The following is a 25,146-nucleotide window of genomic DNA, read 5'->3' as shown; positions in this document are numbered from 1 at the left end:
AGTATGCAGAAAGCCAACTCTGTGGCACAAAAGCTTATTTATTTTCCCTCGCTACCTTTGACGTCAGTCGAAATACTGCACATGAGACAAGCTAAACAGTTTAAAAGTGTTTCAAGAAGTATTTCAATCTGCCACTTTTTTAGATCAACTTCCGCCTTCTTCATTGCTCTCAATTATCTGTACCAAAGATTCACGATTATAGCGTTGCTAGTAACGTGGGTGGCTCACACAGCCGCTAAGGGTCTGCTCGCCCCAGCCGACAGGTCAGAGAGTGGCGCGGGCCTTTACATGGACTCAGGGCCTTTTACCAGTTTGTGAAACTCTCCCTCCTGACGGCCATTATATCACTCCGGCATTGCACTCAAGGAGGATGCTAGTGGTGTTTATTGGCTTCGAAATAGTTTCCTTTGTGAAAAGGCCACAGTCGAGCGCCCATTCATCAAAGATGGCTGCTTTGGAACGACAAGAGGGGCTCTGGAGGAAGTCCCTTCTCACTTTTGATAGTAGTGCTGGTGTTGGGAAGGGGGGGGGCGATCGTTCCAGCCCCCCCCCAGCGTTTTTGGATGTGTTGAGGCTTGAGAGTGTGCAGTAGGGGGTTGGGGATGTTACAGAGCAGAGGGGGGTGTCGCCAGGGTCTAGAGTGCGAGGGGGTGGTGCATGCTTTAGCTTTACAGTATAAAGAGAATGAAACGCCATTTTAGATAGTAGCAGCCATATTGAAATTGAGGCCTAGTTCTGCGCTGCATCCTGGGCCGCGGCTAAAGCCACACGCACATGGAAATAAGTGTATGCATGCAAGAATAAGGAACTAGGTTGTAGCATAGGCACCGGTGAGAAAGGGAATAGTTTCTTACCTGTAACTCCATTTCTCCAGCATTGGTATCTTTCATGGATTCACATGCTTAGAATATTCCCCGTCGTCAGACTGGGATCCCTCGGTACACATATATAGCCTTTTCCTATAGGAAAACTTTCAACACTTTTCTGTCCTATCTACGTCCTTTTAGGACCCGCCTACGCATGCTCTGTAGGCCGTCCCCGTATAAGAGGCCCGCCCCCGCAGCTCCCCTTCAGATTTCGGCCCCTCCAAAGTAGGAAGGGTTAACCTTATCGAGTAAAGACATTGCATTCCGGGGAGGCTGGCGGGCGCATGTGAATCCATGAAAGATACCAATGCTGGAGAAATGGAGTTACAGGTAAGAAACTATTCCCTTCTCCAGCATTGGATCTTTCATGGATTCACATGCTTAGAATAGATTGTATAGCAGTAACACCTGACACAGCGGTGAGAATGTAATGTAATATACCCTCACCATAATACACAATGCATATGTAAAGCAGGAATAAGTTTACTCATATAATCTTACCCACATAAAGTATACTGTCATCAAAAGGTAGAACAGACTTTCCACAGCGTGGAGCTTACCTTACTGAAACAGATGGCGCAGGGCAGCTCTTCCCATCTGCACTTCGTCTGCATGCTGCCTGGCAAGGCAGTAGTGGCGGGTAAACGTGTGGGGCACTGACCATGCCGCAGCCTGGCATATGTCCGTTAGCGGAATTCCTGCCCATAAGGCTGCTGAGGAGGACGTTGATCTAGTAGAATGGGCTCTAGGATGCCCTTGCAGCAGCCTTCCGGCCTTGGAGTGGCAAAACGCAATCGTCGATGAGACCCATCGAGCCAATCCTTGTTTAGAGATTGCTTTTCCCCTCGTCGACGGACCATATGCGATGAACAGTTGTCGAGTAGACCTGAGTACCTGTGTACGATGTAAGTAACATTTCAGGGCCCTCTTAACGTCCAAGGTATGAAGAGCTTTTTCTGCTGCAGACGATGGGGTCGCGAAGAAAGTAGGGAGAACAATGGACGAGTGTTTGTGATACACTGTCGGAACTTTTGGGATGAACGTAGGATTGGTTGCCAGGACCACCTTGTCTTTAAAGAATCTTAAGTATGGCGGGTCTACGACCAGCGCTTGCAGTTCTGAGATTCTTCTAGCTGATGTGATAGCAATTAAGAATGCCAACTTCCACGATATGAATTTCATGTCCGACGTGGCCATAGGTTCAAATGGCGGTTTCATTAACCCTGCCAACACTTTGTTTAAACTCCAAGTTGGAGGGAAACGTTTCACCGGGGTAAAAGTTTGAAATAAACCCCTCATGAAGTGTTTCACAAGTCTGTCGCTGAATAGAGGAGAGGACTGCCTCTTGCTCGTGAACCTCGAGATGGCCGCCCGGTGCACCTTTATTGATGTGAAGGATAAACCCTTCTCCGCCAAGAGAAGCAGGTAAGGTAGAACTTGTTCCGGGGTCACTGTCAACGGTTGTAGGCCTTGCTGTCCTCGACACCATTCGCAGAACCTCCGCCACTTATAGGTGTAAGATTTGTTGGTAGAAGGGGCTCGAGCCGCCTGCAGAATTTTTTGGCAATCCTCCGAAACGTCTAACTCACCGAACTCCGAAAAGTCAGGAGCCAGGCTGCAAGGTTGAGACTGTCCGGGTCGTGATGCCACACTGTGCCTTTGTCCCGGGATAGTAGGTTCGGGACTCTCAGGAACGCTATTGGATGTTCCAGCGACAGGTGAAGCATGTCGGAGAACCACGGTTGCCGCGGTCAGTACGGTGCCACTAGAATTACCCTGCAACTGTATCTGCGTATCCACTGTACTGTCCTCCGTATGAGTGGGAACGGAGGAAAAGCATAAAGGAACATGTCCGTCCTTGGGAAGGAGAATGCTTCCCCCATGGAACCCTCCTTGGGCCATCTGCTTGCGAATTGCTCGCATTTCTTGTTGTCCTTGGTTGCGAAAGCATCCAGAGGGGGGTGACCCCATTTCTCGAACACTTTTCTCAGCTGAACTGTGTCCATTTCCCATTTGTGTATCTGGGCCATGCTTCTGCTGAGGGAATCTGCTTGTGAATTCCTCACTCCCGGGAGATGGTGAGCCACGATGGACATCTCGTGCTTTAATGCCCAATGCCATGTTTTCTGGGCCTCTATGGAAAGAGTTCTTGATCGCGTCTCTCCTTGTTTTCTCAGATAAAACATGGCCGTCGTATTGTCGGTCAGTACTCGTACTCGCGATCCCTTGATGTGTGGTAGGAATGCCTTCAAGGCCCATCGTACTGCTCTGAGCTCTAACACGTTTATGTGTAGGAGTGACTCCGTTGGAGACCAGCGACCTTGCGTTTGAAGAGTACCCATGTGAGCTCCCCATCCGGTTAGGGACGCATCTGTGACTATGGTTCGCTGAAACTCCGCTTCCTGTAGGGGTACACCTTTGTTCAGATTGTGGAAACTCTGCCACCACCGAAGGGTGCGAAGCAGCTTGTCGTCGTCGATGGTTATCTTGTCTGACCACGATCCTTGGGCCTGCGTCCATCGGTCCGCGAGGAATTCCTGGACTGGCCTCATGAATAGGCGACAGTTTTCCACCAGATGGATGCAGGATGCCATGGCCCCTAGGACAGAAACGTATTTCCTCACTGAGAGCCTGGTGGTTTGTCGTAGTCGGCTCGCCAGCTGATTGAGTTTTGAGGTTCTGTCGAGAGAAGGCTTCATTAGCCCTAACTGCATCTCGAACTGTGCCCCCAGGAACACCAACGTTCTCGATGGCCGCAGAGAGGATTTTTCGAAGTTTATGGCAAATCCCAGCTGTTGTAGAAGCTGCATGGTGGCCTGCAAACTTGTGTTGGTCGACGCTGAGGAGGATCCCCTTACCAGCCAGTCGTCGAGGTATGGGTAAACGTGGTGGCCTTGCTTCCTTAGCCAGGCCGCTACTGGGGCCAGGCATTTTGTGAACGTTCTGGGGGAGGTCTTGAGCCCAAAGGGGAGAACCGTGAATTGGTAGTGAGTCCGCCCTATTACAAATCTCAGGAATTTCCTGTGTTTCTGACACATTGGAATATGGAAGTACGCGTCCTGTAAATCCAGGGATGCTAGAAAATCCCCTTCTTGAATGGCGCGGATCACTTCCTGCAGCGTGAGCATTTTGAATTTCAGGCTCTTTAAAGACTTGTTGAGATCGCGTAAGTCTAAAATGGGACGCCATTTGCCGTTCGGCTTTTTTACGACGAAGTATCTTGAGTAGACACCTTGACCTCTCTGTGATGTTGGAACTAACTCTATCACGCCCTTTGCTAACATGAGAGTTACCTCTTGTTGCAGTATCTTCAGATGGGAATGAGCGGTGAACGCAGGAGGAATGCGCGGAGGGCTGTGCTTGAATTGCAGAGAGTGCCCTTCCTTATAGTGTCCAGTACCCATTGATCCGTCGTTATTCGTTCCCATTTGTCAACATATGCTGACACTCTTCCCCCCAGAACGGTGTGTTGGCTGTCACTGCTGATCTTTATTTTGTTTGTCTCTCGACGACGACGGATAGGATGGTCTCTTCCTGGACGTCTGGAAATTCCGGCGTCGGTTTGCCGTTTGGGAAGCACGCCTGTATCCCTGGGAGGGGTAAGCCGACCTGCCAAAGGATCTATCTCCAGACGCAGAGAATCTGGAATTACCTGAAGCCCCTCTAAAGGGACGAAAAGACTTGTAGCTTCGGCCACTCTGGAGGGCACCCAATGAACGTGCCGTGTCCGAGTCCTCTTTCATTCCCTTTAGGGCCTCGTCTACCTTTTCTCCGAATAGAAGGTCCCCCTCAAAAGGCATATCTAGTACTTTGTATTGTACCTCTGGTCTGAAGTAGGTACACTTAAGCCATGATTGTCGTCGTAATACAAACCCATTATTGACTTGCTTGAAGCCTGACTCAGCGAGGTCAACCGCGATGTTTATTGCGTGATTGGAGGCTTCCTCACCCTCTCGAACAAGTAACATCGCTGCCTTCCTATGCTCTTCCGGAAGATGATCCAGCAACGGCGCTAGCCTGTGCCACATCTCTCTGTCGTATCTGGCTATGATAGCCAGAGAATTTGCGGCCTTTACTGTGGTTGCTCCCACGGATAGCACTTTTTTGCCAAAGTCATCCTGGCATCTTGCCTCGTTTTCAGGCGGAGTCGTGCACTTGTGCTGGGCCTTCGCCTTCCTCGCCGCTGCCGCCGACACCACCGATTCTGGCGTTGGTTGGGAGGATAAACACTTGGGGGTAGACTCTGGAGCCTTAAACTTTTTCTCGAGGCGTCCTTTCACTGCCGGCTCCGAAAAGGGGTGACGCATTGTCTGCAATCCCTCTTTCCATACGTGGTCTAGTATTGGTATTGAGAACACAGACCTAATTCTCTTACCCATGTGGTCGAACAAAAAACAGTCCTTTTTCTGTTCTTCCTGGGATAAACCAAATTCTTTACACGCCTTCTCCATCATAGAATGGAATGATGCAATGTCGTCCGGAGGGGACGGGTGAGCTGGGCTTCTTGGGGTTTCTAACTCCACCTCTGACTCCCAGGTTGGATCCCTGGAGGGGGATGATGAGATATCCGACATGGCTCCCCTGTCAGACTCCGAATCTGGCAGCTCACCTTCCTCTTGTGGCGCCAGTGCTGAGATTGGCGTGCGTAAGTGCGTCGGTGGACGGGACGGGCCCGGCTCGTCGACGGGTGACTGTGGCAGGTTTGCCTGAGGTAGTCGCTGATCCAACGACTGCACCAGAGATTGAAGCGTGGACAGAATTTCCAACGACAAAACAGAGTGAGGATTGAGAAGAGGGGCAGATACCCTCGTCGACGACTTGTCAACCACTCGTAACCCTAGGTCTGCCGGGCCAGCTATTCTCCCGCTCTCGTCCTCCCCTGAGGACAGCGACACAGCCTGTTCTTGCAGCAAAGTATCCGGGGGGATCGGATCAAAAACTTCGGGCCTCCAGGCTTCCTGTAGAACCCCCGTTGACGAGGCCACCGTCGCAGTCGTTGTCGATGGGACGGTGGATATCACCTGCGTCAGTGGCAGGGTGGAGGCCGATGACTGGACCGCCGTCGACGACGGTGACTTAGCAGGTCGTTTAGGCGGTCCCGCCTTTTCCACACTTGGCCTGCCTTTACTCGACTCTCGACTCGAAGTCGATCTATGGTGATCGCCCGAGGAGGATTTCGCCGATTGTGTGGAGCCTACCTCCGAAGGGGGGTATGCCCCCGCTCCATCGTTCAGCCATGCCACCAGCCGACGGTTTCGGTCTTTGAGGGTCTTTTGAGAAAACCCTTTGCATATTTCGCAGTTATCAGCCGAATGATGAGGGTGGAGACAGTATATACAATCCATATGTCCATCCCCCTCGTAAACCTTTTTCAAGCCGCACGTCGCGCATGGACGGAACAGCGATTTTCCTGACATGGAGGAAAATTTTCCTCGAACTCCAACTCCAGGTACAGAACCTTGTACAAAATAGTAAGACGACGCGAGGAGATCCCACTACTTTGGAGACGGTTGAAATCTGAAGGGGAGCCGCGGGGGCGGGCCTCTTATACGGGGACGGCCTACAGAGCATGCGTAGGCGGGTCCTAAAAGGACGTAGATAGGACACAAAAGTGTCGAAAGTTTTCCTATAGGAAAAGGCTATATATGTGTACCAAGGGATCCCAGTCTGACGACGGGGAATATTCTAAGCATGTGAATCCATGAAAGATCCAATGCTGGAGAAGGCCAGGGCTACAGAGGTTCATAGACCTTTCATTCTCTCATGTTGCCAGCATTCGTATCCCACAAGGAATGCGCTGTGCAAGGCCACAAGGGGGTTGAGAGCCCTCTGCGAGAAGCGATGCCGCAAGAATGAGGGTAAGAGCCTCCGACCACCCCTGTCCCAGCACTAATAGCACCCAGATGCCCTGACCCAAGACCCCCAGCACTCCAAGATACCAGTCCATCCCAGACCATCGACCATAAAGCTGTTAAACCCCCAATCAATCAGGAAAGATCTGAAAACAGGGATCGGTTGCCTTCATGGCAGGTCACGTGATTTGTGCCGCGAGGTGTCAAGAGGGTTAAAACAACATAGCCAAAACGTGGGTGGGGCGCGTTGGATGGCCGCCAACCTGTCTGGAATCGCGTTACTGTGTGCAATGCAATGACTTCGAAGTATCCTCTTTGCCGTTGTCTGCAGTACCAGGTGCACATCAAGTTAGAGATAGAGCCTGCATTGTTTTTCTTCACATAATAACCAATTAATTTTAGCTTCATGCCTGATGATGCGCAAGGAGGAGCCCACATGGAAGAAGATAACCAATGGCCTGGCATCCCTTATGGAGCAGGTAGCCTATGTATAGGGTCGCTCCAACCAGCCATTTGGATTTGTACATTATGTAATTTACATCACTGATGACGCTGTGTGCCTTCAAAAAGTGTTGCTCATTCTGATTTTGGCAGAACGTTCCATGGCAGCAGAGTGCTTGACGGGCGCATTTCTATTTTTGTGGAAGTAAAACTTTGTTCTCCTTGCCAGAGGAGTGTTGGGCTTTTCTCCCTAGTGGGTTGCATTTTTTCTGGTGTGAGCGTTGAGGGGTTTCTCTACACTGGTCAAGATGGTTGGCTTCTAACGAACACAGTGTGGTAAGTGCGGGTGCCGATGGTTGTGGGTGGGAAGGAGGAGGAGATGAGGTGGTGGAGGCAAGCCAGGATAGGCATGTAGCAGGATTGCCAAATGTCCTGTATTTTGCCAGATTGTCCCAAATTAATGGTTTGTGTCCTGCTCGCAGTCTGTCGGCGAAGGTTTATAGCTCTCATTTTACTCCTCTGCAGCAAGATAAGCTGTCCAAAGCCTTTTCAGCTTAGACGTCACACCTTTTCCTGTGGTAGCCCAAAGAACAGGGAAACACAACGGCTTCGTCTGAGGCCTTGTTTTACATCAGCAGAGCATTAGGATAAGAGCGATTAGAGGTTGAAGGCCCAGGCACCTTATGTCTGGGGAAGGACTATTGCCTCTTAAAAGGTGGGAAAGGTGGACGATGATAAATGGGACATTACTCTGCAGATGACCACATATTCCATTGCATCCTGCTTTACTGTGAATACCGTTTAAAATCCCAAACGAGATTTGTTTCAGTTCACATACCTGTGCAGACCATGCTGTCTTTTTCCATTTAGGATGAGAAAAACAAATTCTATATTCCTTTAGCTGTTTCTATAAGAATTTATATAATTTTCAGGTTCGTTTCTTGGGCCATATGTGCACTTTACAGGGCGTTGCTATAAAACGAAGTATTATTTAGGGGTTTGAAATCAAAACCTTAAGAAATACTTATATGAACTAAAGCTGGGAAGATATCTGGTCAAGTGCTTGCATTGCAGATTGGGACAGAATCCCGGTTTCACCAACCTAACCAAAGCGTGTGATCCTGGGCAAATGTTTAATCTCACTTCTTCCTAACAGCCAAAATTGGAAGTTCCTGGAAGTGATTCAGTTTGTTTATTTTTATATTTTAAATAACCTGCTCTCATGGTCTGCTAAACTAAAGAGTTGCTACATTTACAATAATAGTGAGAATTCATATATTGCATACCACAGAGTTATTTGGGTCTTGGATTACACATGGGTTTAATATCACTACCAGTGATAAGCTAGAGTATGAAAGACTGACGACAATAATGCCAATACTTGTGCAAAGTAGGGGGGTCTGCATGGCGTTTGGTGTACAGACACTTGGGCATAAATCTAACAGATCCATTGATTATTTATTAAAATTCCGATTCCTCCATTAATAAAAACAACTGTAGATATAATCAACCATAAACATCACAGTATACACATTAAAATGATGCTCTATATAAAATCGAGGCCCTCCTTATGAGGGCTCTAGAAACAGAATGAACAAAAAAAATCATAATTACAGACCACTATTAAACAAATTGCATCTTTGTAGCTTTAAAATTGGGTTTTAAAAATACCTTTCGAAGATCTAAATAACAAGTACAAAGAAGTAAAAAATTACCCAAATCCTCCACCCTGCCAGTATTACAGTGGCAACTCCTGCTCGTCACATTTTTATCCCACCACATCCTTGTCTTTCAAAGGTAGCACATTCATCCTGGTCCTAAGAACCCGTCTCCCACATGCCCCAAATGGAATAGAACATATTATTGCCACCCTAAAGTGTGGGATCACGTGAAGTGGTAAAGAGGGTAAGTGAAGATAGAGTGCTCACCACCCCAAGGAACCGGATCCCACTGCATTGCTTTCTGCTGCAGCATAGCGACAGTATTAGGCAATGAGCAGTAAAGAGGGCAGTCCATGGATGGAATACTCCACATGGACAATAATGGGCACCCCTCTTTATACCATTGGTATTTTAACATTGATGGGGAATCCCCTGATTTCCCCAACCGCCTTCCTTAAATTAGGGGTGATTGACTAACCCAAACAAACTTTTTTTTAAAGCTAGCAAATCTAGTTTGCCCCTGCACCGCAATGGTTGATCACTGCCTGTATGCATGACAGTCCTACGTGCCTGCTATTTAGTTTTGGGAGCGTGGATATAGGGGGCCGAATGATGCTGTACAGCGCCACACATACCACAAACTGCTTTTGATGCACCTGTGCATTGTCTTGCAAAACCATTTTCACAAGGTTGGTCCCCCTAGCATGTAGAGCATGTAGGAGCAGCATCTAGCTCCCTCGGGACGCGGGCGTGCATAACTGAATTTGGTCCAGCGTTCAAAAGAACTGATTCGCCGGATCCCACTAACTGGCTCTAATTGTGGATCACAAAAGGGAATGTTGGAGTTTTCACAAAATAGTATTTTCATCGACTGTGGCTGGGTTCGAACTTAAAAGCACAAATTTCAGTTCAAAAGTCTCCATGAACGCCCCCTTCTTCATTTGTCAAATACCAACAGGTGTGATTGGCATGCGATTAGTTTTGCTCTTTTTTGGTATGTAACAGATAAAAGCAAAGCTGTGGCAAACTGCTACTTAACTATTAAATTAGCACGTTGGGCCAGAAGAGCGCTCATATTGAACAAGCTCCAGTAAAATTACCCTTTTCAGATGCCCAGTCTTTATTTTTTTTAAATATGGAGCACTTCACGAATTTGCAGGTCATCTTTGTGCAGGGGCCATGCGAGCCTTCTTTGTATCGTTCCAATTTTCAGATACGTGTTGCGGAGTCAAGCCCCAGATAGTCGGATTTAAAACAAAGGCACTGGGTACACGTCACAGACTCAGCCTGAGCAGCACAGCCACTGCTTTGTAGCACAAGGGAGATAGGATGAGACTGGAGTTTGAAGGATGCTTGGAAAATCTTAGGGCCTCCAGAAAGGGCGTCTATACAGAGCTTCTGTTTCCATCTACTGCCATGGGTCGAGAAAAAAGCCAAATGGGAAGTTCATCCCCATGCGGACAATAGCGGCTCTTGTAATATTTTATCCAAAAAGACAATAAAACATTTTGCTTTTTCTGTTCCCTTTATGAGAAAGCTAGGAAATTCCATACGGATATCCTTCCTAAAACGATATGGATTACAAATTCTATGGGAAGGATTGTCTTCTCATCTGCTCTGCTCATTGCTCAAACACTTCTATTGCGTTGTTCTTCGCAGGAAAAGCCTGGAAACGTAGCACTGGATGAACAGAAAGCGATGGGGTTCACATGGCAGCCAAAGTGTAATTTTAGGCATCATGTGTGTCATGTTTTTTTTTAATGATTTCAATATGATGGCTTCTGTTCATGAATAGATAGTGATTAATTGACATAACTAGTTTGGTCAATCACCGGACATAGATGGATAGACAAAAACACCAACAATTTAAATCGGTTTAAATAGAAACTATTTGATAGTCTTGAAGATAGGTTTAAACATTGAAATCACTTTAAAAAGAAAAAATGAATCCCAGCGAAAGCCTGTGAAAAGAAAAAGAAAAGTTCTTGTATGAACTTGTGAGCACAATTATTCCTTCAGGCTCCCATCAAGCAGGGATCAAAATGTGCAGTCGCCACTCGCCATCGTCCATTAATTATTGATTCTTGTCGGGTAATAAACGGTCTGCTGTGTGTGTGTGTAGAATTTAGATGGAAAGTGACTTTTCATGCCTGGCTAGTAGCTTGCAACTTCAAATGTTTCCTCCAGCACAAAGTACCCAAAGAGTTTACATATCTAAGAACAGTATTTTTAAAAAAACTTTTTCAGTGTAAATGAATTGCCCCACTCACTCATAAGGGTTGGCAAAAACGGGCAGCATTAGAAACACGACCACTACTTGATGGAGTAAAAAAATAACAATATTGGACCCGGCACTGAATGTTTAGGGTAAGACTGCTATGTTACATTCCATACACCGAAAGTATGCCAAATATACGATATATAAATATTTTGCCTCACAAGGGTTTTCTTATTTCCCCTGCTCTCTCTGTTTACTTAGAGCATGGGTGCACAACATACTGCCCGCGGGCCAGTTGCAGCCTGCCATGCCGTTTTCTCCGGCCCGCCAGCAACAAAGACTTTCCTAATGGAGGGCGGCCCGCAAGCAGCATCGCCCGCCCTCCATTAGGAAAGTCTTTATTGTCTTCCGGGCCGGACAAAACACTGGCCCTCATTGGTTCAGTGCACACGAACCACACAGCTCCTATGAGCCACGTAGTGCGTGCGTGCTGCACCAATGGAGTGCCAGCACTACGGCTGGTGTGGCCAGTAAGGCTTGATGCCGGAAGGCATTTCAGCCTTGTCACGCCCACGCCAGCCATAGTGCCAGAAGCCTCGCCAGCGTTCCAGCACGTCTGGGTAAGTACATGGTGGGGGGGCTGTGTGTGTGTGTGTGTGTGTGTGTGTCTGTCTGTCTGTCTGTCTCGGTCAGTCCTGACTGTTTTTTGTTTTTGTATGTATGTTAAGATGCGGAGGTGGGGTGTGTTTCGGGTGTGTATGGGTGTGTTTGTATTTGTATGTCTGCAGTGTATGTTGAGATGCGGGGGTGGGGGGGGTGTGTCGGGTCTGCCTGAATGTGTTTGTGTGCAAGTTCAGTTTAGAGATGCGGAGGGGGGGGTGTGTGTCAGCTCTGCCTGAATGTGTTTGTGTGCAAGTGCAGTGTGTGTTGAGATGCGGAGGGGGGGTGTGTTGGGTCTGCTTGAATGTGTTTGTGTGCAAGTGCAGTGTGTGTTGAAATGCGGAGGGAGGTGTGTCGGGTCTGCCTGAATATGTTTGTGTGCAAGTGCAGTGTGTGTTGAGATGCGGAGTGGGGGGGGTGTTGGGTCTGCTTGAATGTGTTTGTGTGCAAGTGCAGTGTGTGTTGAAATGCAGAGGGGGGTGTGTCGGGTCTGCCTGAATATGTTTGTGTGCAAGTGCAGTGTGTGTTGAGATGCGGGGGTGGGGTGTGTGTCGGGTCTGCCTGAATGTTTGTTTTTGTGTGCAAGTTCAGTTTATGTTGAGATGCGGGGGTGGGGTGAGTGTCGGGTCTGCCTGAATGTGTTTGTGTCTAAGTGAGGTGTATGTTGAGATGCTGGGGCAGGGGGGTGGTGTTGTCGGGTCTGCCTGAGTGTTTGTTGTTGTTGTGTGCACGTTCAGTGTATGTTGAGATGTAGGGGTGGGGGTCCGGGTCTGTATGCGTGCATGCTTGTGAGTTTGTTTGGTGAGTTGGGGGGTGAGGGGTTAAGGTCTGTATGGATGCATGGTGTATGCTTGTGAGTTTGTATGGTGAGTTGGGGGTGGGGTCTGTATGGGTGCATGGTGTATGCTTGTGAGTTTGTGTGCTGAGTTGGGGGTGGGGGTGTTCGTGTCTGTATGGGTGCATGGTGTATGCTTGTGGGTTTGTGTGCTGAGTTGTGGGTGGGGAGTTCGGCTCTGTATGGGTGCATTGTGTATGCTTGTGGGTTTGTGTGCTGAGTTGGAGGTGGGGGGGTTGGGTCTGTATGGGTGCATGGTGTATGCTTGTGAGTTTGTGTGCTGAGTTGGGGGTGGGGGTTCATGTCTGTATGGGTGCATGGTGTATGCTTGTGGGTTTGTGTGCTGAGTTGGGGGTGGGGGGTTTGGGTCTGTATGGGTGCATGGTGTATGCTTGGTGGCATGGGGCATAGTGTTTGCTTGAGGGGTGGGTGTCTTGGGGCATAGTGTTTGCATGAGGGGTGGGTGGCATGGGGCATAGTGTTTGCATGAGGGGTGAGTGTCTTGGGGCATAGTGTTTGCATGAGGGGTGGGTGTCTTGGGGCATAGTGTTTGCATGAGGGGTGGGTGTCTTGGGGCATAGTGTTTGCATGAGGGGTGGGTGTCTCGGGGCATAGTGTTTGCATGAGGGGTGGGTGTCATGGGGCATAGTGTTTGCATGAGGGGTGGGGGTCATGGGGCATTGTGTTTGCTTGAGGGGTGGGTGCCTTGGGCATAGTATTTGCATGAGGGGTGGGAGCCATGGGGCATAGTGTTTGCTTGAGGGGTGGGGGCTATGGGGCAAAATCCTCCTGCCACGCCCCATCGCCCCTACCGCCCCACCAACATTTACTTTGCGGCCCACTATAGCCATCATGTAAGGTACTTTCGGACCTCTTTCAAAATCAGTTGTGCACCCCTGACTTAGAGTATCCCAGCAGGGACACCAATACCCGGAAACAGGAAATGGTGACATGGAATTAGGACAATTCAAGAGCCAACTGTTCAAGTACAGATGTATACCCAGACATCAACTGCTCTGATATGAAGGTAAAAGAGTTACATGCGAGGGTGGCCAACGCAAGAGGGGCTCTGGAGGGAGTCCCTTCTCGCTTTTTATGATGGTGCTGGTCCAGATGGATGGATCCTAGCGTACTCAGCGAGGTAAGTGCGGGTGCCGATGGTTGTGGGTGGGAATGAAGAGGAGGAGATGAATTAGCGAAGGCAAGGCAGGACAGGCATATAGCAGGGTTGCCAAACGTCCTGTATTTTGCCAGACTGTTTGAGACAGTATCCTACAAATATACAAGAGGCCATTTCTAAATTTGACAGAGAAGCATATATCCTACCTAGAAACAGAGACACTCTCCCAGCCTAATAGACCATTTAACCTCTGAATAAAGTCCAATAGCACATGAGATTGAAACATGTCCGCCACATTCAAGAACAGGCTCCCCTTATAGTGAAGACATTGAGAACCATGTCATGATAACAAAAGAGTCAGTTGTGCAGGCATCTATAATTGAGAAAGATGTACACATTGGATGGTGTATTAAAACGATAGTGAACGCACTGCACTCACACATTTTCGTTTGTTGAAGATATGCAGGATGTTATGTATTAAACTGCATGTTGTAAAAGACCCCACCCGCGACATATGTCACATGATAAACAGGGTTTGATATACCAATGAGTTTATAAAACAATGCACAATGAAGGGAAACTTTGTTATGAAAAAAATGAATGGGTTTGCAAAAGGCACTGATCTGCATATGTGTAAAGCACAATAAAACGGAGGAGCTACTAAACAGGGAGGCGCGTCGTTTAGATGCTTTGGGTAGGCAAGCAACATGACTAAAAACTACACTCATTTGAGAATTGGTAAACTACTCCTTTTGCAAGGCACTGTATGTTTTATTTTGCACTCAGGATAGAAACATTACACTCTTGTGTAAGATTAAATCAGCGATTGCTCTTAAATCAGGAATTCGGGGAACACGCAGTATTACTTTTTTATCAACCGCTTAAGAGTCTCTGCTCATATAAAGACCCCAGAATCCTTCTGAATTCTGCAGGGGAAAAGGTGTGGGGGCCTAGATTTGGAATGGATGCACCAATTACCAGGGTAATGAAGCACATTTGGCCACGTTTAAGAAATCGTTCGAAATCTACTGATCTAGTCATTTCTTTGCCTCTCCGATTATCCGCCTTCATCTGTAATCGTAACCATTTGCTCTGTTTGGCCACTTCCCTGCCACTGTAATACCATACTTTATAAATCAATATAACATGACATGGGCACATTCACCGCTTGAGTGGTGGGCTGGAGATTGATAATAGTGCTTGCTTCCTCAAGTCCCAGGGAAGAGTGAGATTAAGATTCCAGGAGAGTCAACATTAAGATCCCTGTCTGGTCTTCTAGGGAATATCAGGCCTTCAGTATAAAACCAGGGCCTGAGGCCTGTGGTCCGGACATCCCAACAGAGCAAGGAGAGGAGCCCGTCCATTTTGGTACACAGCTAAAACAGATGCTTACGGAGACCAAGCCACAACTAATGAGGAGCAGGTAAGTATGGAGAATGACCAGAGGCATTGCTAAGGGGGCGGGGGGCTAAGGGGGCTATAGCCCCTGGTCTTTTGGTTGTAGCCCCGGATAGAATCTCAGGAACTACAACCAAAAGGCTATAGCTAGCCCCCAGTCCCTTAGCCCCGGGTCTTTTCCAGCCCTAGCAATACCCCTGAGAATGACACACACTACACTACCACTTAAAAGTGCAGGGCGCAGATGCTCTGAGTCTTCTGGATGGCTGAGCCCCAGGAGTGCTAGTAACTGCAGCCTGGCAACTCGGTGTTTCCTCCAGGTAGCAATGGTTCATTAGACAGAGGCATTATAATGTTGGGAGTTATTAACTCCCGCTTCTGGCCCTGGAGAGCCTGAAGCAATTCTATTTTGCCCCTTGTTCATTGTGTATGTATGAAATGTATAATGTACACGAACGTTTAAATGGATGCACATACACAATCAACAAAAAAAGGCAAGTCAATGCATGGCTCTTTTTTAGCTCATGCTCACCACTCTTCTTCTTCTACACCAGCTTGGTCCTCAGCTTTCTGGCCTGCGGAGCATGGTCCTTGCCCCACACCTGTGCTCGAGGTAAAGAATCTGGGTTTCAAGTTCTGTTCCTCGCTGTCCATCTGTGCCCAGGTAGGTGCCATCTGCAAGGCAGGGTTCTTCCAACTTAGAGTCCTGTGCAAGGTTCTACCTTTTCCCCCGGCCCAGGTTAGGCCTGTGGTGACGGCCTCTGGTTCTCAGTCGCCTAGACTACTGTAACTCTTTATTCCTTGTACAGCCCTTATACTTATTCCATCGATTACAGCTTCTCCAGAACCATGCTGCCCGGATCTGCACAGGCACTCCATATGGCTCCCTTATTTCACTGGTTCTCCGTTCGCTTCACTGGCTACCTGTACTACCACGAGTGCAGTTTAAGTCACTTGCCATGGTCCATCGAGCCTTCTATGGGATGAGAGGGGAATATTTGCAGGACAAGTTTCACCTCTACCTACCGGCCCATGTGCTTCGTTCTAAGGACGCTTGCCTCCTTCAGGTCCCTCGCTATCATTTTGATTGGGCACTGTGCCGATCCTTTTCAGTGGCTGCTGCCAAATTATGGAACTCTATTCCACTTACTCATCGCGCCAAATGCAATAATTTTCCCTTTCGGTACACACTGAAAATATATTTGTTCTACATTTTTTAATGCCAATCAGCTTTCAATTCCTGTTGCACTGCTTTCTTAGTGCCAAGATGCTTCAGCAAATGTGCGCTTTATAAATTAAGATAACATAACATAACACTCTCAAAATCTGAAGGAGCAAGGCTAACTTAAGTCAGCTGCAGGGACGATTTCCAGGTGTGGCCTGATGTTGCATTAGAGGAATTGCACTGCAGAGTCAAGGACTCATTGAAGAAGCCACAAGGCAGCATGAACCCAAACCAGGATACAAGAGAAAAGCTGCAGTTCTGAACCCAGATCAAACCAGGATACAAGGGGAAAAGCTGCAGTTCTGAAACTAGATCAAACCAGGATACAAGGGGAAAAGCTGCAGTTCTGAAACTAGATCAAACCAGGATACAAGGGATAAAGCTGCAGGTCTGAACCCAGATCAAACCCGGATACAAAGGGATAAAGCTGCAGGTCTGAACCCAGATCAAACCTGGACACAAAGGGATAAAGCTGCAGGTCTGAACCCAGATCAAACCCGGATACAAAGAGATAAAGCTGCAGGTCTGAACCCAGATGAAACCCGGACACAAAGGGATAAAGCTGCAGGTCTGAACCCAGATCAAACCCGGACACAAAGGGATAAAGCTGCAGGTCTGAACCCAGATCAAACCTGGACACAAAGGGATAAAGCTGCAGGTCTGAACCCAGATCAAACCTGGACACAAAGGGATAAAGCTGCAGGTCTGAACCCAGATCAAACCTGGACACAAAGGGATAAAGCTGCAGGTCTGAACCCAGATCAAACCTGGATACAAAGGGATAAAGCTGCAGGTCTGAACCCAGATCAAACCTGGATACAAAGGGAGAAGCTGCAGGTCTGAACCCAGATCCACCCCTAAAGCAAGCAGGGAGGCTACAGGTCTGCTCCCAGGTCAAATACTGATTATGGGGATGAATGTACACCCAGATCCGGACAAGGACCTAAAGATATGAGTGGCAACATCCTGGACTGGAATATGCCTGCCCCCCAATAACACAATGTATCCTGAGAATGGACGGAAGAGCCTGCTACGAGCAGAGGGGCCAAAGCAGCAATTGTGAACTGTGTTAGCATGAGAATAGGCAAGCATTTTATCAACTCTACTCTAATCACTGGACTTTTAATAAATATTCTGTCGTATTTGAATTTTCACAGTCTTGTGTTTCACTTCCTGGCCTAGCACACACCCCATTCGACCTGTACATACCTGCCTTCTACACATGTAAATTCCCCTCGATGCCTGACCCCTCCATTACATAAAAATGGAAATCTGAGTGCAATACTATCATTGTCATAAGAAAATCTGGGATGTTGCGGGGGCGTTAACATGGACGTAGAGTTTCAAAATGACTAGACAGCAGTAACTTTCTTATCCAATTGTACATCAATTCCATGGTTTATTGGTTTCTGTAAATGTATGTATTTATGTATTTAATTTGTTGATAGCGCCCAGGACCCTGAGGTATCACAGCCCTAGTAGTTACATTACAGACAGTGCATATGAAATTCGTAATGTCATGATGGTTGCAAACCACCAACAGTTGTTACAGGCATGGTAGGAGCAGGCAAAACAGGTTAGACATATTTGTTGAAAAGTAAAGTTTTGATGTTTCTGCGAAATGTCAGATAGGAGGGGTCATCTCTGATACCATGTGGGAGTGTGTTCCAGATGGAGGAGGCAATGGCAGTGGAGCAGGATCCTCAGGTTCTTGTTCTGGTGAATCTGGGGGTGTTAAGAGAAGTGGAGGAAGAGGAGCGTAGGCTACGGAGATTAGATTTTTTGGAGATGAAGTGGGTGAGGTAGTGTGGGGCAGTGTTGTGTAGGCAGCGATGGGTGATGGAGAGCATTTTGAAATCAATGCGCGCTTTGATTGGTAACCAGTGAGCTTCATGTCTCACTTTGGAGATGTGGTTGGATTGTTGCAGGCCCCAGACTGCTCTAAGGGCATTATTTTGGATCAGTTGCAGTTTCTTGAGGTTTTTTAAGGAAGTGCCTGCAAGGATGGCATTGCAGTAGTCTAATTTGCTCCCTGTAATGGCTCTGGCTAGTGTGAGACAATTGTTGGGGGTGAGGAACTTTCTAGATGGGTTGATGAGTTTAGTGGAGTATGCTGCTGAGGCGGCAAGGGCCTTGACGTGTTTGTGCATGTTTATCTCAGATGCAAGGTAGACGCCCAGTGTTTTGACATGGGCTGAGACAGGGGAGGTGTTCCTGTCAATGCAAAAGGAACTGAAGGCAGGGTTAAGGTGTTTGAGGTGGTGCGGAGACCCAACGATGAGTAGCTGCTTCCTGTCATTATTAAGGCAGAGGTGGTGTTTAGCTATCCAGGTTTGGATAATGCTGTAGACTCAGTTGATATTCTCAGAGTCCAGTTTGTGATTGCCGGAGACCTTGTGGAGGACTTGTGTGTCATCAGCTAAATTAGTGTAGGGGATTTTCAGGTTGTCCAAATGATCAAAGAGTGGCTTGGTATACATACTGCATAGTGTGGTTGATAGGCAGAATCCTTGGGGGACACCGAAGGTGACAGGGATAGGGTCAGCTGATTCCAACCCAGCAAAGACCCTGGGTGTTCGATCAATCAAGAAAGATTTCATTCAGTCGGCTGTTCGGGGGAGAGTTTAAATTGGCCAGTGAGGTGGTGACAAAGGATATCATGGTCCACAAGGTTGAAAGCTGCTTAGAAGTAATTTAGGAGGAGGCTGGCAAGATCTCCATCATCACAGATGTGGTAAACTTGGAGCTTTAAGTAGAGAAGGGCGGATTCCGTACTGTGTCTGTGCCTGAAACCGGATTGACAGGTGCCAAGTAGGTTGTTGGTTTCTAGATGAGTTTGGAGTTGGGAATAGGAAGTGCGGTGAAGGATTTTTATTGTCAAAAGATAGGGTACCGTGGTGATGGGGCGGTAATTGGTGGAGTGACCCATGCTTCTTTAATGAATTTGGGGACAGTGCAGGTGTTGAAGGATGCGTTGATGAAATTATCGATGGTGGGGGCCAGTGGGTCTGCGCAGAGTTTTATGAGGTTGGCTGGGCAGATGTCACCTATGCAGTTGGATGCTTTAAGACGTTGGATGGCGGAGATTACATCAGCCGGGGAGACAGGGAGAAGTTGAATGGGGTGTATTGGGGACGGGTGGTGTGGTTTCTACAGAAGTGATTTTATTGATAGTGAGGAGCAGAGATTTCTTTATTATGGTTTTGTTGCAGAGTTTGGTGATTTTGTTTGCAAGGGCTGATTGTACAAGGGAGCACAAGCCTTTGTATTTATGGAAGATAGTAGAAGGGGGGCAGGGGTTTCGAGCTCCATGGGGATCTTAAATCATTCTCTGGTGTTCGGGCTGGCTTCACTGATTCGAGTATTGTAGATGGTGGATTTGGTAGAGGTAATAGCTTTTTTGTAAAGCGAAGGCTGAGTTGGAGAATGCCTCCTTGTTATAGGGGTAGGTTTTTTTCTCCACAGATGTTCTTTGATCCGCTTTAGTTTGCGGAGGGTCGTTAGTTCTTCAGTGAACCAGTTGTGGTGATTGTCTTTTTTGCAAAAAGTGGTTGTGAGGGGGGCTTGTTGGTCTAAGTCGTAGAAGGGGAGTGGTATTGTAGGCCTTGAGAATGACTTCAGGGTCAGAACTGGTGAGGCTTGGCTCGATGGAGGCTAGAATAGTGGGTTCCAGTATTTCTTTAGTTAGCAGTGATGGGTAGGTGGTCTACAGGTTTAGAGGAGATGGGGGCTGTAGGGGTGATGGAAAATTGGATCACGGAGTGGTCGGTCCAGGGAACAGCGGCGATGGAGGTGACTAGGGTGGGGATGTTGATGGATAGGATCCAGTCAAGCATGCAACCTTTGGAGTGGTTGGGGGCAGAAACCGCTTGGGTGAGATTCATTTCAAGGAGAGTTGTGGAGAGGGTGGTAGATTTCAAATCAAAGGGATCCTTGAATCCTAGGTTGAAATCACCCAGGGGCAGGCGTTTTGTGTTGGGCTTTAATAATGGGGCAATGAGCAGAGGTATGTCAGAGTCTGGGGAGCTGAGGTTGTTGGGTTGTCTGTAAAGTAAGAGGAGGTTGATGGTTGTTTGAGGATGGGGTTCAATTTTAGCAAGTAGAAGTTTGTAGCCTGGCAAAGGCAGGAGGAGGGAGGCTCTGATGGGGATGTCGGCTTTAGATATGATGGTGACTACCCCACCCGGGGAGCCATCTCTGTCTGTTCTGAGGATAGAGTAGCCAGGTGGAAGTGCGCGGCATAATGAGGGGTCTGCTGCTTCATGCAGCCAGGTCTCAGTGACGACCAAAAGGTCGAGGTTATTGTCGAGTAGGAGGTCATGGATGTTGCAGGCGTGGACGCAGATGGAGCATGCGTTGATAAGTGCGCAGGCAAGGTGATCGAGTCTGGTAGGGGTGTTGGGGTGTAAGCAGTGGGGTTTGGTGGTGGTTGTGATAGAATGTGAGGTGTGGTGGGAGATGGGTGTGGTAGATTGGGGATTGTGGGTCTGTGCCCTTGGTGGTGTTTTAGAGACCATAAATCAGGATCGGAGGCGATGCATTCTTGTGGTGCCTTTGCAGGCCTGACTGGAGGATGGGGGGTGGAGAGGCAGGTGGAGGTGGGAGTGGCAGAATGGGGGGGGTCCAGTCAGTCTGGAGCCGAGCCGGTGTAGGCGTGTGGTGCCCAGGCAGGATGCCGAGAGTGTTGCTGTGCATGTGGTATGTGTGGTAAGCGGGGGCTGTGAGAGTAAAGAGGGCATGGAGGATGCCTGGGTGGAGGTAAGTATTTTCGGCAGTTGTGTGGAAGTGGATGATTATGGGGAGGTTGGCAGGAGGTAGGATGGAACGTTGGGGTATGTTTGGTACTCTGGTGTGGCAATCCATTTTAGGTTGGGCAAAAAGGGTGAAGGGTGGGGCAGGGGGTATTGAGTTGCTTGGCTGCTAGAGGGTGTCACAGAAGGGGCGGCCTGCATAGAGGTGGTAATGGGGGGAGTGTGACTGTGAGCATTGAGGGTCAGGATGGTAGTGTCCAGGTTAGGTGGTTTGATGACGGGCACTGCTGCCACAAGCGGTGTGAGGTAGCATGCAGCTTGTTAGACACATAGGTATCAGAGGCTATGGTGTGACAGCCAGTGGTGTGGTGTGGAGTAGCGGAAATAACGCCATAATGAAAAACATTAGACAACTAATGTTGTTTGTTAAATATTCAGGTTGTATGGTGCATCATCAACTGGCCAAAATCATGCTTCTGCATTGGCATCACTACCAGGTCTACGCGGATGGCGCAGAAAAGTGTCAAACCTGGAAAGAAGTCACACCTTCATACAAATCTCCACTACCTCTCAAGAAAGGGCTTTGCTGACATGTAGGCATGCATGACCACCACCCAGGCCCTGACTAGCAGCACAACGGAGCTACTGATAGTGAGCACGGATCCCCAAGGCCCTCTGCCTTTCTCTGGCCGTACACCCTGGCCATCCCTCCTGCACCAGTAATGGAAGAATCGTAGGATGCTACTAACACAGCAAACCTTCCTTCAGAAGTCAGGTCTCCACAGTTAATTTAGTTATTATCTCAAAACCCTCAAAAAATATCGCAGCCCTTCTGGACGTCTATAACAGTGCCTCTCATCTAAGGCATTGGAGGCAGAGGGCATTCAGGTGGGTTAGAAAAACCTCAATTTACAGCGGCAGGATTTTTAAACGACAAAGGAGGAGATCGGGAGAAGTTCTAAGGGGAAGTGGGGGTGAAAATGCCAAGAAAGTAATTGGAGGAAACCGTGAGCTGTGTCAAGAAATGCCTGACCTCAAGCAGCAGAAAAAAGCAGGAATGTCCTGGAATGGTCTCTTTCCTATGCATCGGATATTGGGCTGGCGAGGTGGAGACTCGATGCTAAGGAAAAACCTCAGGTTAGCCTGGGCGCCGCCGGAAGCCAGTGGTGGCAGTAAGACAGCAGGAACGGGAGGAGCGCACAGCCCCACAGGACTCAGAACATAGTCTAAAGTAACACCATCTGTCTATTAATGCCCACCTCTGTGAAACTTCAGAAAGCTCTCCCAAAGTCAGTCATGTTTAAAGCAAAACTGCCTTTTAATTGTGAAATTGGCCCTAATTTTTGCGTGGAGTCCTAACTCATATATAATGGGTGCCTCCGTACATGCATGTTTTATGTATGCTTCGACAGAGAGATGTGGGGGAGGGTGTGTGATTGTGCTGCAGATCACATGGAATCCCTCCTGTTCTCTGGTGCATTGCAGTTGGGTGCTCCTTCTCCAGTTGTACTGTTTTCATGACTTAGCATAACATTGAACTGCAGAGCAGAGCACCCATGCATGCATGCACAGCCACTCCATAAACATAGACGCAGGAACAGTCTGGGCGGGGGTCAGATACTGAAGCGACCTCTCCAAGCACTTCAAGTCTGGGCTTCTGAGGAGTTGGTATTAGTAAGGAATCAAATGCCTACTACACCCACCCGTCTGCCAGTCTGGATTTGTAGATCTGTTCATCTGAATTTGTGTATCACTGCCCCGCAGAAAATGTTGCCTTTCAAATTGCCGACGACATTCACGGCGATGCAGCGATTTCATAGGTGTTAAATACGGTTATGCTGAAAGAGCATGAAGTGAATCCGAACATTAAATTAAAAGGACACAATTCGTGATTACGGATTAATATTGAATTAAATGCGAAATGTACTGTCTGCAGCAGGACGGCAAATGTAGCTATTTGCTCATGTGAGCACCTTGAAGAGTGTGGACGGTCTTGTTGTGAAGCTGCATAAGACGTGCAAAAGAGAATTACTTTTTATTTTATTGTTTGCCGTGCCCGTACTCATCGGAAATTGAACAATTATTATTTTGATTTAAGCACTAAACATTTCAAAAATAGAAATGCTAATTCAGAAGCTATAAAGGGTGTTTGAGTATGTCATTGTATATATTAAACACAATTTACTAGAGTTAGAAACATGTTTGCAATAGTAAACACATATTTAAAAGAATATACATTTTTTGTTCCAAATTTTTATCAAAAAAGATTGAAACAAATAAATATTTTCTTTTTAAAGTAAAAAACGGCCTGACCTGTTTTTTTTTATAACAAGAATAGTGCATTGCGATTTATTAAATTATTCATTTTTCCCTAACGCATGGTACATAACATTGCCCTCTACTTGCCAATAGAAAGGTGGTTGAAAACTGACAGAAATAAAATTGACCGACCGCATTGTACATAAAACCATTAAGTGATGCAGTTTGCCAGACCACACTGTACATAAACATGGCCCCCAACTCACCGATAGAATTGCAGTTGACACCCAAGCAGGTGAGAAACGAGGTGATTCCAGGAAGGGGTCGCAGTCGACAATGAGTCAGTAAAATAGTACAGGCAGTGAATGCAGTAATGTGATGGTCGCAGTAATGGGGCGACATTTTCGTATCGTTCCGTTCATCCAGCGACGTGATTTAGGGGTCGCCAGCGGTCGCTTGAGCGACCTCTGCCGATTGGCTGACGACCTCTGCCAATCACTTGCGACCTCTGAGGGGCGATGATCGGAGGGGGCGTGGCCACCACAGTAAGCACGGTGCCGTGGGTTCCTCCATTTTGCCTCGACTTGAGCCGCACAGCACATGTCATGTGCTTCAGCCTTCACACTGCTGCTGCCTGGTTCTCATCGTCCCTCATCCCGTGTCCCGTGAAAGAAGGTAAGACTGGAGTTAGAGCGGGAGTTGGTAGTGTGCTCTGCTTGCTGGGGTACCAGGTCCTCCTCTTATCGTCGGGTGGCGTCGTGCTGCTGGTCACGGGCCGGCCGTGGCCGCCCAGGCAGGGCCCACACCAGCCTTGCAGCTCTTTAAAGTCGTATGTTTGTTTGATTGTGTTCAGAGTAGACGTGCTTATATAAAGCCGTGGACACGCCCGGCGCGGCGACAGGCACTGCTTTGAGTCCGTTTGAAGAAGGTGCTACACCGTGCACGAGGTTGACTTCACTGTACAGTGAGGAGCGAGAAGAGTGGGATTTTGGTATAAATATTTGCCACTAGCACAGTGCAAGTTCTGCCACTATGGCAGCCTCATGGTGAATAGTTCTGCAAGTGTGAGGCGGTGGAGTGAATGGGAAGGGGAGGGCATGTGCCCAATCGCAGTCCGTGTATGCTATAGAACACACACCCTATGCCCAGAATGAGTGTAAGGTGATTTGGCATATCATGGCATCAGACGTTATGTGAGCCTGCACCTTGCATATTATAATGATATCTGTCATATGAGGCTTTAAGTAGAGTAATAAAACAAGTATACGGTCATTTGAGGCTGCACTCTTTTTCATGTGAGGGTTTAGTAGAATAATAAGGCAGTATGTGCGTGTTCGAGGCTGCACTTGGGCATTTAAAGCTGTACCATCTTTCATGTAAGGCTTTAAATAGAATAATAAGGTAAGTGGTTGAGCATTTGAGCCTGCACTTGGTAATTCAAGGGTTTAAAATCTTTGATGTAAGGCTTTAAGTAGAATACTATGGCAGTGATAAGGTGTTTGAGGCTGAACTTAGACCGTGTAAGGTTGTACCATCTCTCATGTAAGGCTCAAAGTAGTATAATATGGCACTTTTATCCTGGCTTTCCCCTATCCCTATACCCGCCTATCCGCCTACTGCCCCCCAGAATGAGATTTCGCTCTGTAGACCGGTTGAAATAACAGGGGAGATCCACATAAAGCGGGGATTTGGGTTCATACGCTTCCCATGCCAAAATGGGCCTTGATGCACTGCTACATATGATGATCCATTCTTGTATGAAATGTCACAATACAGTGATATCGTAACCATATTTTTCTTAGTGTACTGAGGGACAATGCTTCATGATGCAACTTCCTGTGATGTCACGTAGGGGCGTGG

At 47.8% G+C, this 25,146-nt stretch overlaps 1 protein-coding gene, 1 long non-coding RNA gene and 1 other non-coding gene across 3 annotated transcripts in view; 1 reads left to right on the top strand and 2 right to left on the bottom strand.

The window, feature by feature from the left end:
* AKAP12 (A-kinase anchoring protein 12) overlaps positions 1–25,146 on the bottom strand; it is a 561,266-nt gene that overhangs the window by 391,634 nt on the left and 144,486 nt on the right. The window lies entirely within an intron of this gene.
* Positions 1–25,146, top strand: part of LOC138467848 (uncharacterized) — a 402,333-nt gene that overhangs the window by 349,812 nt on the left and 27,375 nt on the right. The window lies entirely within an intron of this gene.
* Positions 9,950–10,056, bottom strand: LOC138468653 (U6 spliceosomal RNA). The gene has a single exon (XR_011268399.1). It is a non-coding gene; the product is annotated as a U6 spliceosomal RNA (small nuclear RNA).

Source organism: Ambystoma mexicanum, chromosome 4q, assembly GCF_040938575.1.
Source record: "Ambystoma mexicanum isolate Mex_15411 chromosome 4q, UKY_AmexF1_1, whole genome shotgun sequence".
NCBI classification, from domain to species: Eukaryota; Metazoa; Chordata; class Amphibia; order Caudata; family Ambystomatidae; genus Ambystoma; species Ambystoma mexicanum.
Note: the sequence above shows the minus strand (reverse complement) of the source record. Positions and strands in the feature narration are given on the sequence as shown.